The sequence below is a fragment of the Pungitius pungitius genome, chromosome 8 (genome assembly GCF_949316345.1).
Source record: "Pungitius pungitius chromosome 8, fPunPun2.1, whole genome shotgun sequence".
Classification (NCBI taxonomy): domain Eukaryota; kingdom Metazoa; phylum Chordata; class Actinopteri; order Perciformes; family Gasterosteidae; genus Pungitius; species Pungitius pungitius.
Genome location: NC_084907.1, coordinates 21,545,201 through 21,561,018, shown reverse-complemented (window position 1 = coordinate 21,561,018; position 15,818 = coordinate 21,545,201).

Here is a 15,818-nt window from a genome sequence, read left to right as displayed (position 1 = left end):
TGGAAGCCTGGATGGGGACGTCTGGAAGAATTCAGCCAAACTACTTCTCTCGTTCTGGTAGATTTATTCATCAGATCACAGGTCAAGTATAAGCGCTGCGTTTGCAAAGGCAGGAGCAATCCTACCGGCCCGCAGGCCGGAAGAACACACCCTCACTAACATCAGCAAGAACATGTTTTATAACCCAAAAGACAAAGAAAAGATTTCTATTGGCCCTAAGCTGGCGTAGGGGATGAACCTTCTCCCCCCGCCTCTAAGGATCCGGTCACATCCAATGTCCAGACCACCTTGCCTAACGTAAACAATGAAAAAAGTATGAGTGTTGTATGAAGTGTGGTGTGGCCCTCCCGCCTTATCTTACACATCTGCTGCTAGTTGACCCGCTGACCTTGCTTCCTAAATCAGAACAGAAACCGATCCCCTTATCAATACACACAGAGAAACCTCTGTTTGTCCGTGCGGGTCCCGACTCTTAAATCAAGTCCAGACAGGAACCCCCATCCTGCCAGACTATCTCTGACTTGAATTCTTCAGCAGGACAGGGCAACAATTTCTAACTTAGCACAAAGAAAGAAACTTTTGATTATCAATCCCCCTTTTTACATAATTCATTATGTAAACCAAAAAATCAAAAGAAACGACTAATCTAAACGCTAAAAATCTATATCAGTGGGTATTGGGTGAATGCAGCAGTCGTGGAAATTTCTAAACATTAAAAAACACTAGAACCTATATCAGTGTAGAGGGTGTATGCAGCAGTTGTGGAAATTTCTATGCATCACAAGAAATACTAAGAAATCTCTATCACATCTAAACCGAGTATAATAGACACAGAAATACATCCTAGCCCCAAAAACTATCACACCACCTACGTGCGTGCATCCACTATATATGATGTGTGCAACAGTTAGCAGATTATCTATTCAGGGACGTTGACCCTAACGGGGTGTCTTCTTCAGGTCCATTGAAGTCGGTTCTTGCAATATCAATCTCCTCCATTCTCCCACAGCCCTAACAATTGGATCCTTTCATGTAACAAAACCATCTTGTATGGCAGGGGCATTTTAGCATCTACTGCAGTTGTGATGCATTAAAGACATAATTGTCTGATACAGGGATTTAGTATCCACAAAGGGTGAAGGCTACTATGCTATACTATAGTACAAAACAGTGACATTATCAAACCCTTTCATTGTCCAAAATGTTGACCTAACCAATCATTAATGGGATTGTCTATGCCAGAGTGTTCAGCTTATTTAAAGGACATGGCTCTTAGTCTATTTAATGCTCTAGTAAAGGATCCATCTGGGGCAGAGTTATTTAAAAGGAGAGTGTCAACATATTCGACTGTAAAAACGCCTTTATCCCATGTGATGTACGTACAACAGTCTCGTGTTCCATTATTAACTGGTCTATTTTAGTTTTAGTTAGTTTTTTTTTAGCTATGTTCCTTACACAAGTGGGGTGCCATATTTCCATATTATCTAATTTGCCACTATATTGCATCAAAATCTTAATTCTTTAATTTGTTCTACACACCCCCTTTTGAAACAGAACAGAAACCACAAATCTGTTCTTTTCATAAACACCCAGATAAAACAGTTACAATTTGTCAGTTAGGACACAGAAAAAACATCTTCCAGGTTGATGCTGGTGAAACATCTCTTGTCAGAGCCTATTGCATTAAACATAGTGTTAAACATAGAATTTGGGGCGTTAATAGTGTGTTGACACCACAACTTAAAACTCAAATTGTGCACCGCATGATAATCGAGCTTCTGGTTCTAGGGACCCAATTAATCAAGGTATTCCAGGGGAACCTCGTCTTTTCCAAAACGCCTGCATCCAGCAATCCTTCAATTTATTTCTATCCCTACTGCTTATTATCCCTTACGGGGTACTAAGGACGGTAAATTTGGACCGTTCCATTTAACCTTTTCAATTCAATTACCACCGTTGCAATTGGAATCAATCCCACATCAATCAAGCTCCCCCTTTCGTCCAAAATGTGTCAAGAAATCTACCATGAGTTGTGTTTCCATTGTCAGTGTGTGGTTTCACATGTGTTTCTCTGATTTGAGTTTACTTCAAATGTGTGTGCAATAGTTTAACATTTGTAGTGGGCTCCCAGTCCGTGGCATCAACCCCTGCCTTAACGATTGACCCCATGTTCTCAGCTTCTCCTCTGCTTTGGATGATCAAGGTGATGTGAGGAGCCAACGTCTCCCGTAGCGCATCTACTACGCCTTGTTTTCCCCACAAAGATGTCACAGACGTTGGATGTCCATTCAAACTCCAGTCGTAATCCACAGGATATCATAGTCCTTCTCAGGAGAAGACAAACAGTTAATTGTGCAATGTTCAGTCCGGTGTAACACCTTGAATCAGGAGCTCCAACAGTGAACAGTCTCATGTAGATCAGGTTGGTCTTAGTCTTCCACTCTCTCCCACCAGACGTCTGCCTCTGTCTGTGTCTGCTGGACTTCAGCTTGCAGCAGCTGGCTGTCAGAGTGGGGCGTGGATAGAAAGCAGCCACTCCTCTGATTGGCCCGAAAATCCGGCACAGCATTCCTTGATGGTGGCAGATGGCATGTTCACTGTGGAATAGCACCAGAGTCCAGCATACATCTGTAATGTCTTCTATTGATCATCAGAGTAACCTTGGGTTCTGGAACAGGTTACCATCAGCCATCGGATCTGGGCACCACTATGGCATCTATTATAGTGTGTATGGTGCTTGTGGTGGATGGACATCATGAGGGCATCGAGCTGTGTTGGACTGAGGCCTCTGGCCTTTAGGTGATTAGGAGCGTGCCCTGGAACAATTTCCAGACTGCCCACAACAGAAACAATTATTTTCTTTGTCTAAACTGCCCCTCATTCATCTTACCTCGGCCTCGGTTGCCCCTCCCCACTGTCTTCTCGGTTGGCTGTAGCACCGTACAGTGGGGCCCCCGTCATGTCCTGTAGTCCTGCTTGTACGAGGCATAAAGTTAGGGACAGAGAGCCTGTGGAGGAGGGTATGCGTCTGGTTGCTGGTAGACGGCGCCTTAGGAGAAGGGAGGGTTATCTGGATAAAGGCTGAATAGGTGCTCACTCTCACCCAATTCACCTTCTTGGGATATTAAAGTCTGATCCTTGGCCAGAGCTTCGCAACCCAATAATCTTACAATTAGCTAATTTTCTTAATTTTTATTTAATTGTACTTTATTCATTAGTCCTGCTAACTGTGGCTGATAAGAAACAATGTTGTACATTCATCACAAAGACAAATTTGTTCTTACTCCCCGGTATCTAAAGCCTTGGTATAATTTCTCTCTTTACTTGTTTTTTTTAAAAACATCTACTGTTTTATTGAACACAATTCAATCAATTCGGAAGGGTTAGGGTTAAAGATCTTTAGGTTTAATATTCAAATTGTATTATAACGTATCGGTGCAATTTAATTTAATTCTGGTCATTTAAACTTGAGGATTGTGTATTGCACAATTAATCCATGCCCAATATTTCTCTCTTTTGTAGTAAGTAGCACAGCAAAACTGTACACACATCTCCATCACTCCTGTTGAGGCCTGTATTAATTTAAAACATGGTTAAAAATATGCCCATATGAAGTTAAATCTAATATCCAAATAACCTCAAGACCTCTTAGGCGATATCTCAAATTTTGTGTTTATCCCCAAAACGAATTTCCCTTCTTGCTCTACTATATTTGTTTAAAAATGTTCATTTTTATTTGTTCTAATCATTCTACGTTAAATCCTCGATTTAAGTGTTGCACTTAAAAAGAAAGTAGGTCAGGGCATTCGTTGTTTCCTGTTGAAACACGATCAGCACCTGTTGTGTGTTAACCCTCGAAAAGTTGGAATATATTTGATCAATCTGTTTGTAAAATCCCATCTACAATCCAATTGTTTGTGTAACTTTGTAACTTTTGACATTACAGTAGTGATGAGCCAAATCATCTAAACTAAAAGGAAAAAATATCCTCTTTATGTCCTAATATTTAAGAAAACTACATAGACTTAATCACATCACTGAAGAATACTTACATTTAAGATTCATTTCATTCAACAGTATGTGTGTGTGTGTGTGTGTGTGTGTGTGTGTGTGTGTGTGTGTGTGTGTGTGTATGGTTCAAGAATTTGCTTGAGTTGCTCCAAGTGAGCAAGCATCTCTTTGTCCAGCCTTAATGGCCCCACCGTTGCTCCCACACATCTTCTGACTGCTGTGACCTTGTTACTCCCATAAAACCCTTCAACAAGATCTATTACGTGTCTTCTAGCATATCCTCCTTTCTTCCTTCCTGCATGTCTACAACTCTAATGATTTCACTTCCCGCATTAACTTCTCTAAACTTGTGAACTACTATCACTAGTGGATGGACATCTGCAGTTGTATCAATCACTAAAACCCACCGTTTTAAACAATGTATCAGAAGGTTAATCCCAAACCACCAGTGAAATAAACAATAGGACCAAGAGACGATAAATTCAGTTTGCAGCCGACCCATCTGGTCAGGACTTCCTATCCTACAGCAGCCTGAGTGTCTCCACTTTTACTGCTTTTCGGCCCAAAAGCAAAACGAAGGCATATCTGTTACTTGCAAACACAACTTAGCTCATGTCCAAGTTGGGATCCAATACATTCACTCATTCATTCATTCAACACTGATAGAGTACAGATCTCTCATGTTTAGCAGTCAAATGCAGTGTGTAATACTTGTTACTTGTTGAACCATTACAAGACGACAGTCTGTAACAAAGTTTCCATATTTCATGTCCTGCTAGTATCAATATTCCTTGATCAGACATTTGCTTCCATCATCAAGATACTGTATCAAGTGTATCGTGCACTATACACTCAATATCAGCACTCAACAATTTACAGCTCATCTCTGAGTGTAGGAGACTAAAACTACAAACATTAATACCAAACGACTGACACTATATACACCTACTCTCCTCATTTCTCATCACTTCTTAGGTTTCAAATCATTACTTTGCTGCAGGTTCTGATCTGGCCGAGTTTCCTTGATAACATCACCCTGTCTCATGCTTGTTCTGTCCGAACCGGGTGATTGATTGCTGTTTTCCTCAAGCTACGAGTTGGGGCCTTTTCTGACCATCCCGTGACCTTGTGGTGTGTTTAGATTACTCTAATTGACAGGCTCCGGCTGGGGTCTGTCTTTCAAATACCCAACTTGTTTCTCCCAGAAATGTTCTACCACATTTCCACATTTAGTTACAGTTCTTAATAACCTATTGTTGACCTCATATAGTTAAATCAACATTGGGGTAATAGCTTGGAGTCCTAGAAACTCATTCACATAGAAGTCATTCATGCTTCATTATAACAACTTTATTCACTCTGAAAAAACAGGATAACCAAAACTTTTTGATATCTCCAATTGTTGTTTTGTTTGTAAACCTGTTGTTGGATCTACAATCCCTAACTGCACCGACGCTTGTGCGTGTCTCACCCATAAGGGGTGTTAACATATTAATTTATTCTGATTCGTCAAACTAACTGATTTATGTGAACCCCAAATGACACAAAATCATTAAACCATTACAATCAATTTTTATTTTATATCTTTTTCTTTTGCTACGTCTATCTAATTCACTTCTTGCACTGAACTTTTCTAACTGCCTGTGTGAAACTCTGTCGGCATCAATAATCACACAACTTTATAAGAATTGATCTTCTTTCCACATTGTCTCCCTTTAGCTCCTAGCACTGCGTGTGCTTGTGTGTGTGCTGGCTCCGCAGCCGGCTGCAGCACCCTGCTGGCTGAGTCTCTGTCTCATCATGATAAGGGGCTCCGCAGCTGCAGCCTTCCTGCATCTCTACGTCCCACTCCACTTATTTCTGTTACATGTTTCCTTTTTTAATTTAAATTTTTTTCTTTTCATAAATCTCTCATAGATCTTAAATAGACCCAGAGTGCCTATTTTGCATCATCCCATATCATTATGGTTTCCTCTGTTTTCCTCACAGTTTCACAGGTTATTTTATTTGTTCACACATGGCTTTAGAACACCAGAGAAAGGACACAATGCCCAATACTGTGAACCCAATCAAGAAGCTTCTACTGTATTAGAGGAATACAGCGCTCGATTGTTGAGGCTTATAACACCAGTTCACCTGTATTGTTTTATTTCTCTCATGTTTGTATCACCACTATTGACTATGATTTTCCCTTTTACCCTTTAATACATATCCCCACAGATGTGTAGTCCGGTCAAACACTTTTCACTGTCAGATTCTCAGTCCTTTTCAAGTCCTGATCCACAGCTTCCAGGTTCGGTAAAACACCAGGAGTTACACCAACCACCCACACATTTCCCAGTATGAAAAATAACAAATCTTTCCCTGTGTCCTTATTTCGTCATCTAATATTCTAACCTGCCAGTCCCCATATCACACTAATGGGGCTGCAGGACCAGAGGTACCTTTCAACTTGGGTTTTCTTCTGACTAATGATTAACATAAATTTAAACCCTGCTCTAATCTAAACTGCCAGTCCACGACATACATACGTGCAACTGCAATCACCAAAGGGACCGTTTCAACTCTGGATTTCTACCGACTAAGAGTCGACCTCAGGGAACTCAAGTGAGCCCCGTCATTCCTTTTTAAACTCTATATAATTACCTAAAGTTCCCTACCCGCTGAGTCCCTACTCTTACACTGAATCGCCAGCCGTACTGCATGCGAACGTAACGATCTGCGATCACCAGAGGGACGCAAACTTCAACTCTGGATTTCTAATGACTGAGGGTCGACCTTCGATAGCTCAAGTGAGCACCGTCGTTCCTTTTTAAACCCTGTATTTAATTAACTAAATCCCTACCCGCTAGGTCCCTACTCTTACACTGAACCGCCAAACCTACTGCATGCGAAAGTAGGACTGCGATCACCAGAGGGACGCAAACTTCAACTCTGGATTTCTACTGAGTATATATTTAATTAAATTCCCTACCCTATGGACACTCATTCACTTTCCCTAATGTTGAATTCAATGTGATTATGTGCTTATACTTTACATGTGATCATCAGAAAATTTTGAAATTTAGTTTAAATTTAGTGGTCTTATAGGACAGAGACGTATTCTGCAGTTGACAACAATTATTTTAGATTTGTCCAATTGCAGACTTTTCATTCCTTTAGAACAAAAAGGGGCTCGTCTGCTCACCCATTCTGTAGCGCGCTCCTTTGTTGTCAACGCTGAACCACGCCGCCGGCCTTCTGCCTGTTCCGGAAAACGGATGCCCCCTCGATCTTCATCCAGGTCAGCCAATCACGTCGGGACGTCACCAAAATTGTTAGTAATTTCAAAAGAGAGGCTCGTGTTCAAAAATTGGAAGCCTGGATGGGGACGTCTGGAAGAATTCAGCCAAACTACTTCTCTCGTTCTGGTAGATTTATTCATCAGATCACAGGTCAAGTATAAGCGCTGCGTTTGCAAAGGCAGGAGCAATCCTACCGGCCCGCAGGCCGGAAGAACACACCCTCACTAACATCAGCAAGAACATGTTTTATAACCCAAAAGACAAAGAAAAGATTTCTATTGGCCCTAAGCTGGCGTAGGGGATGAACCTTCTCCCCCCGCCTCTAAGGATCCGGTCACATCCAATGTCCAGACCACCTTGCCTAACGTAAACAATGAAAAAAGTATGAGTGTTGTATGAAGTGTGGTGTGGCCCTCCCGCCTTATCTTACACATCTGCTGCTAGTTGACCCGCTGACCTTGCTTCCTAAATCAGAACAGAAACCGATCCCCTTATCAATACACACAGAGAAACCTCTGTTTGTCCGTGCGGGTCCCGACTCTTAAATCAAGTCCAGACAGGAACCCCCATCCTGCCAGACTATCTCTGACTTGAATTCTTCAGCAGGACAGGGCAACAATTTCTAACTTAGCACAAAGAAAGAAACTTTTGATTATCACAATATATACTTTTTCCTAATCAATAAATGGGGTTCAAATAACAACGGAACAAAACAGACGAGTGCCGTGCTCTTCATGACAAATTGTAACGTGAGAGTATTAAAAACCAAATGCTTTTGAGGAGTTCTTCACCAGATGAGTGTTTGTCCTTGTAAACTAATTTTGTGGCTCCATCTCAGCCGCTGTTGAAACTCAATTTTCTCCCGAACAGTAACACTTAGCAGCCTCCATGCATGGAGTGGGTGGTGCATTTATCTTTTCGCATTCATTTCTTTAATAATGATCACCAAACATTTTTAAGGCCTGTTCACATTTCTCAATTTTTGACGCTTTATTTTTTAAGAGGTATCTCACCATTGGTCCCCCGTTGGTTCATTCCAACCCGCCAGCCTTCACACCTGCGTCGTAGTGGAAAAGCTACAGCTACATGTGGAGTAAAAAATAGTTTAATTGCTAGACGCTATTAGTAAGATGTACTAATGGCATCTAACCTGGAAGTCAAATGCATAACGATGACACTACATTTATTTGGTCCTGCTTTTCGGTCTCTCTGTTGCAATTATACATAAAAACAGTCACAGCCAACATGGTGTTGGATGAGTCATGGACATTATTTACCATCAACCTTAAAAGCACAGCTTCTTCCCCGTGACCTTGAAAAATACCCCCATGCGTACGAGGTCCATGTAACGTCTGCCGTGACATCTGACAATCGAATCATTTATCACTTCAAGGCATTTTAACACTTCCTCCAACAAAAATACTGGGCCTCAGATTTTTGAAAAAAGTAGAGAAATCCGATATACATGATTTATGCGAATCCAGCCATGAAACCAGCATTGTCCCCACGGAGCGCTCCTTTCTGTTTGCCCTTAAGTGGTTTGAGAATCACACTTGTATTATTTTTTTAAACACATCTCACATGTTGACAGTTTGTACATAATGTACGACTGTGCATCAATTATGTAATGCAATTCAGGCTATGACCATATATAATTTATCTCATTCTCAATCTCCTACATTATTTAATCCAAAGCTATTTTTGCCATTATTACTCTACACATCTAATTTTATCTTTTGTTGGTCGGCCTTCTATAGTTTCTTCACTGAATCTACTCTGCATTAAATCTTACGTGTACGTCAGTCAGGTGCAGGACACAAACTTTTAAAAGGAAGCACTCTGAAAATTCCAAAGAGGGATTCAAAAGTAATCCTCTGCAAGTCTAAACCAGTTTTTGTTTTATAAAAATATAAGCCTTAGAAACTAAAATGATAAAGAAGTGGGATGCACAGTTACACAATAGGATCTTCTATTCCACTGGTGAACAAATGCCGACTTAAATCATTTTGACAAATGCAGGTTATGTAATATTTGCACCAGAAGTACATTATTGAAATAATGCTTGTCCTTTTGAGGCCGATTTCTTTTTTAAAGGCCTTTTCAGGAGTTTGTAAGCGGCTGGGAGTCTGAAAGGGCACTTTTGGCTCTGATGAAGTCATAGTCAAACTGTGAAACCAATGGAAAATCATGAATTCTGTTTCAAACATTAAAGCACTATAGCAGCTGATTTTATTTCTGTTGGAGTTCTTATTTTTGAATTTTAATGCAGCGATTGATTTGAAAAGTCTGCCTGCCTGTGTAATGCATTCGTGTTCTGTGGGAAGTTAGCTGCCAAAAAGGATCGTATTCATGATTTATGCTGATGGAAAGGTGTGAAGACAATCAATAAGCAAATAGGCAGACGCTGCCAAGTAAAATGTGATTTTTGTCGCAGCCTGCTGGGTTCTCGGATATTGAATGTTCTCATCCAATTCCTTCCACGGATTCAAGGTCTGACTTTAACTTTCAAAATGGTGCATCAAAACAAAGTTGCCCCTGAGAACAGAAGGTTGTCAATACCAGTAATACTCAACACAAGTCCCTCCCAGCAGATGGGAAGCTCTGCTGTTCCTGTGGGAGGGAGAGCGAACATCGACTATCCCCTGTATTGATTATTTATGATATTGTACTTGTCATCCATCAGAAGACTTACGCCGGCAACGAGTGTTAAGATAAATAACCTCCAAAGTCCCAAGTTTACCATTTTTGTGATTGGTTTTTCAATCATTATAAAACAATGCGAGTTTTTTTTAACGTGAAAATCCCTTCATTCATCAAAGTAATACTGTCCTCTCAAACGATGAGAGGCTTAGCCATGTTGTCATATGTTGTTGGGGTTGACCTAATTCTGAAGGATGAAGAACAGTGTTCTGTAATGTGAAGATAATGAGAGAAACATACAGAGCTTTACATTTGGGTGGTCAGTATTTGGAATAAGGCGACGTCAGCAAAAAAAACAGACCTTTGCAGAAAGATAAGAAGAGAGTTATGACTTGAATTGTTGGTGGAGGTGGTAGTTACTATTTGAAGCCAGTAGGAGGTGTCTGCAAAATTCATGTTACGATTAATCACCGCAGTTGTTCAAACCACCAAGGACCGTCAGCGACGCTCCTGAAGAATATAATAGATTCATTTATCACAGAAGGGCAACGAATCCCAGCGAAGGACTTGGATGGATGATTTAATAGCCCAGAAATCCAGAATATAGAGTCAGAGTGTCAACGTGTTTAATCTAGTTTATTGAGGCCTTAATAATTTACTTGATGTCAGTGATGGAGGCCTCGCACGGCGTCTGTTTGTCTTCCGCCGGTAACCGATAGCAACCGCCGTGGAAAAAAAGATCCTTGTCCTTGTATACACTGTTTCAGGTAAACACAATGGTATCACTTCTCTATTGGGGTTACAATATTGAGCTTTGTTAGTGTGTGTTGACACATAGCAACCGCTGTTGCGCGCATGGCAACACCTGTGTGGCTTCCAACATGGAGGACAAATCATCTGTAAGGAGCCTTGTTAATCACCGATATTTCTTTTTTTAATTCAACAGATCATTTGCACCAGTCTCAACTCGGGGATCCACTTTCATTTCACTTCCAACCATTTCTGCTCATTTGCAAGTCACTGTGGGTTTTTGAATGTTATCAGCGTTAATCTTTCGACGCAAAGCTGATGGAGAAAAGAGAGAGAATAACTGAACCTTCTTCTTGGATTGCTCAAGGAGCTTTGGAGTTATGCATGTGGATCGCCGTCAGATTAATTAATTAAAATGCTAACTAGAATGGATACAAATTGGTTATTGACACAAAGAGGGGGAAACATGCAGCAAAAACACAAACGATTTGCCTTCATGAGACGGCTTTTCTCGCGGTTTCCCAAATGATGGCAGCAACAGCGACATGTTCTAGCTGCTGCATCTTGGTCGTCCTCCAAATTAGCAAAGGTTTGTGTGTCATCGTTAAGCCTCGTTTCAGTTGATTTGCGATCGCTGCTGTTTCCAAAATAGATTAGAGGTTGTCTCCTTGTTAAATTGGAGGATTCTTTTGTGTCCTTGCTGTGACCGAAAAAGAGCAATGACAACCCTCACATTCCCCATATGTCCAAAGTCATTACAATTAAGATACCTCCGACTTTCCTCAATAATTCAGAAATCGCTGCGTACACTTGCCTCCTGGCGCTAGCAGACTTCTTCTTAGGCACGGAGAGACTGCTGGAGGTGGCAGATGTTTGCACACATGGATACTCAGTGCTGCACGAAATAAGCTGCCAGGGCAACGCGTCCCGATAAAAGGAACCAACTTGTCGGCAGAGAGCCACGTCGCCTTCGTTGTGCACCAATTCCGTGATATGAGTCGAGCATGATATCCCACATTTGTGTCTCAGCTCGTTTTGAGATCGATTGTGTTAGTTAATGACCGCACACAGTAAGTCTGAGGCTCTCCGGAGCTTGATTGTTTAACTTCAGTTCATTAATGCCACCCACAAACATCAGGGTCCCTACCACAACTGTTATTTAAATGAGTCTCCACTAGCTTGCATAATTACCAATATAAAACAGCAGATACCAGCCTTACATTGTGTGTCTTATAGACAATTTATTCAGAGACTTAATACAGCTGCTGAGGTGGCTCGTGTTGGCCTGATGCAGAATTGTATTATGATAAACAAGGACACATTTTTAACCTTTCAAGTAGGCATTGCAGGGATGCATATTTCATTCGATAATTTGTTTTGTCCTGTTTGTCCCCGATTGAATGAAACAATCTCAAAGCAGGTGCTTTTACTTTTTTAATGGACTTTTTCTCTGACAAGATGTCTTCATGCACAGCTTGACAACAACAGAAAGTGGTGATTCATCGCTGTTATCTTCATTAATGTATTTTCTTTATTTTCTCCATCAAGAGTAGCACATTATTTCAAAAGTGGAGGACTCTTTCAAGGTTATGGGAAGTTATGAATTCAGCTTGATGTGATGTGAGACTGCATGAATTGACATACATTCATCGGGGGATGCATGAATTCAGAGAACACACGCTCCCCTAAAAATAAGAAAGGATTCAACTTTAAACATTTTTTATTTGAGTAAACATTTATTCTGACCTAAGCACCACACAAAGTTTAATCTCTAGGATCTCAGCACTGTTTTTTTTCTTTTTTCATACACGAAAACCGAATCAAATTAGAGACATCTCACCCACAAGAGACGACAAACTGTGCAGGGGTTGAAGCCAATTACGCAGAAACAGATGAAAGTGCTATAAAATTAATAATATCTGTAAAAGTATGCAACTGAATGCGTGGCTGATAATGAGATGTAATTTATGCAAAAGTGCGGAATGAATATTTTACTAGGCTGCTGTTCTGTGTGTGAAAAATGACTCGCCCAACTCTCAATGCAGCAGCACCAGAGCGCCAAGCACCAGCAGCCATAATAGTGCTTCTGGGTAGGTGCCTGGAGTTCCATTTGAGCAATGTAATTATCAAAATCGAAGTCATGCAGATGAAGAAAAGCAGTGCTATGGGGAAATGTGCCACTGTCTTCTATTCTTAGCATGCCAAATAAAACAGATATACAGAAATATAGCGAAATAGATTTGTTACAACTCTTTTTGGAACAGCCTTGGACGTGCCGCTTACGTGCCCATGGTTTTATTGACTCGATCCAGTAAAAGAGAAAATACAAATACATTCCAGTGCAGTAGCCGTGCTTGGCAGCAGTTGGCTCCACAGCACCAAGGTCAAACTGCTTACAGAGCGATATTACTCTTAATAAGGTTTCTTTGCTCTAACAAAGGTACAGCTGCTTAAATCTCTTCCCGTTGATTTCAGTGAAACTGAAAATGTTAAATGGCTGAACGGTGCTACCGGCCATGTGCATTTTCTTTTGAAAATTGAACCCGCAGGTAGGACACACTGCGTATGTCACCGATTATAAGAAGCGCAGAAACCAACCTGAGTCGGCTGAAACGGTTGAGTTGAATCCCACTTTCTTTGGCCCGTGAAAAAGGATTCTTTTGACGTGATGATTATGCTTGTGACAGCATCACCTGTGAATCCATTTTAATGTTCTCACCATACAAAATGTCCCCTGGATTCAAGGCACCCTGCAGGCATCTATTGTGCAGAGGTGAAAAAAACATAATAACACTATGCAGTCAAGTGAGATTACAGCATATTGTGGTATTTCTATATATAGGAGATGTGATATCACATGGAGATGGAAGGACACAAATCAATTTTACCATCAATGCACCCTCACAAGCCTTCTTCATGTCTCTTGAAAGGTCATACACACTGTTGCATTTCTATGGTGGTCTGGTTGTAATAAGGAAATCTATATGTGTGACCTTTGTGCAACGTTGTTCACTCCATGACTAGTGTGCACAGGTCCAACAGCGCCCTGCACAGATGGTTACAATTTAAATGAGTTGGATATTTAAACAGACGATGCATTTGATCATTATGCCTCTTTCACCGCGAGCGGGTATCAGGCTTTCAGAGCCGCGCAGCGAGGAACCATCCAGATACCCTTAAAGTGTTTGTTTGCACGCAATCTACATTCCCCCTCCCCCACCTAAAGCGCTTCAGAATCGATGCACGCTGAAGATCATTTTCTGAGCATCTCGTCTGCGCCGTGGCTCACATCCAGCACTTGCTTTGTTTTAGGTCCGGGGGAAAAAGATGGGCCCAAATGCAAGAGCAGACACGCATAAGCCTTCGCTACCTGGATGCCAGGATTCTGCCTGAATCAGATTAAACTACATTATCGAACACGCGGAGAGGACCGAAAATAAATCAGGCTTTATTGTGTGGGGGGAGAAGGAAACAGGCCCCGGGGGGGGGGGGGGGGGGGGGGGGATATGAATCAGCCAGTTGAATACATGCAAAGGAATTTAAGATTAAAGGCGGTACACAAGTGCTTCACTTTTCAGTCGCGATAAATGAAGCATGATTCTGTTAAATGTTCTTGTCCGTTTTTCTTGCATGGGTAAACTTAGCTCTCAGTGAAAATACTCCTCTGAAGTAGAAGTATTTTTCATAAGGACGAGAGATGAACACATTTCCTGTAGTTTTTTAAGTCGCTTTCACACCAGGATGCATTGAATTTCTCCGGCGCGTTGCTGCGGCATAAATAGCGGCTTTGCAAATATATGACGGAGGTCTAAATACGGAGCGTAGATGCGAACGTGTGATGGAAGGCCCGGCAGTTGAAAAAAACAATACTCTCCCCGTGACTCACTTAGCCTTTGTTTTATCGACCAAATTCCCTCCGTAGTCATTGCGGAGTCTAAAATAAAAATGGATCAGATACTCCTCAGCACAGCGTCACTCAGGGAGCAGCATGCAGACCTTTATGACAGCTAATGACCCACAGCTCTTAGAGTCCACTCGCCATTCGCATAATTAGGTTCAATGCCTGCACTCAACCTTTCGCCTGTGTGCCCTTGGAAGCCCAAATGGGAAGTGATATTGACAAATGGACAGAGGGTCTGTGACTCAGGCGGCAGGGATCGTGTATTTTCATGTGATGTTGCTGACAACAGTCCGTTCAGCCTGTGATGAGGATTTCAGCTCCTGCATTCATTGCATTGAACTTTGTGTGGCACTTGAGGCCCGATATTTACCCAACAGAGGACTATGTACAGACTGAATAAATGATTTAGAATTCACAATAATGTGGTGGTCAGCATACACATGTGGTCCGGTTTTTGTAAATATATTAGTCCACAACCTCCCCTCAAAGCATCCAAGACAGACATTTGTTTTTCTAAATCAATAAAGTGCAGGTACTAAATCTAAATAAGAGATCTTGTGAATAGATCAAATATACTGATGGCATCATCTTTATGCATATATGATTTAAAATGTGTTGTAATATATTGATACATTGCTATGGATCTTTTAAAAAAGGAATTATACTTATTGACACATGCATTGGTAAACACTTAAGATGTGCTCACTGCACATCTGCTTACACTTGCATTTTAATCCCATTCACTGTTCATGAATGCTGGGTTAAAATAAAGAATTACCGGATTAAGTTGAACCATTTGGCCCCAAGGGTTACTTACAGTTATGCATACAGCTCGTCACACTATTGAATATTTCAAGGGATGTTTCAAACCTAGAGAGGAAAATTCTCAAAAACACAACAAGTAAATGCAAATCAACAGCCTTAGATTCAGAGTGTGAATATATATGATTGAAGTATTTCTTAACTGGAAATCGAGGAAACGATTATCCTCAAACACATACGCTGTTATTCAGCCAATTTCACCAGGGTGTTTCTTCATCCTCTCTGATCCAAGTTTATAGCTAATATAGCAAGTTATGAACTGGCTATATCGCCCCCAAACCGAATGCAGATGTAACAACAATTTGCACCTTGAATGAATCTGGGAGTTTCAAAATGAAAATGCAATATTCTGCAAAGATCATTGTCTCATTTCTTTTTTCTGATTTCTTCTTGTCACATGATGATTAAAC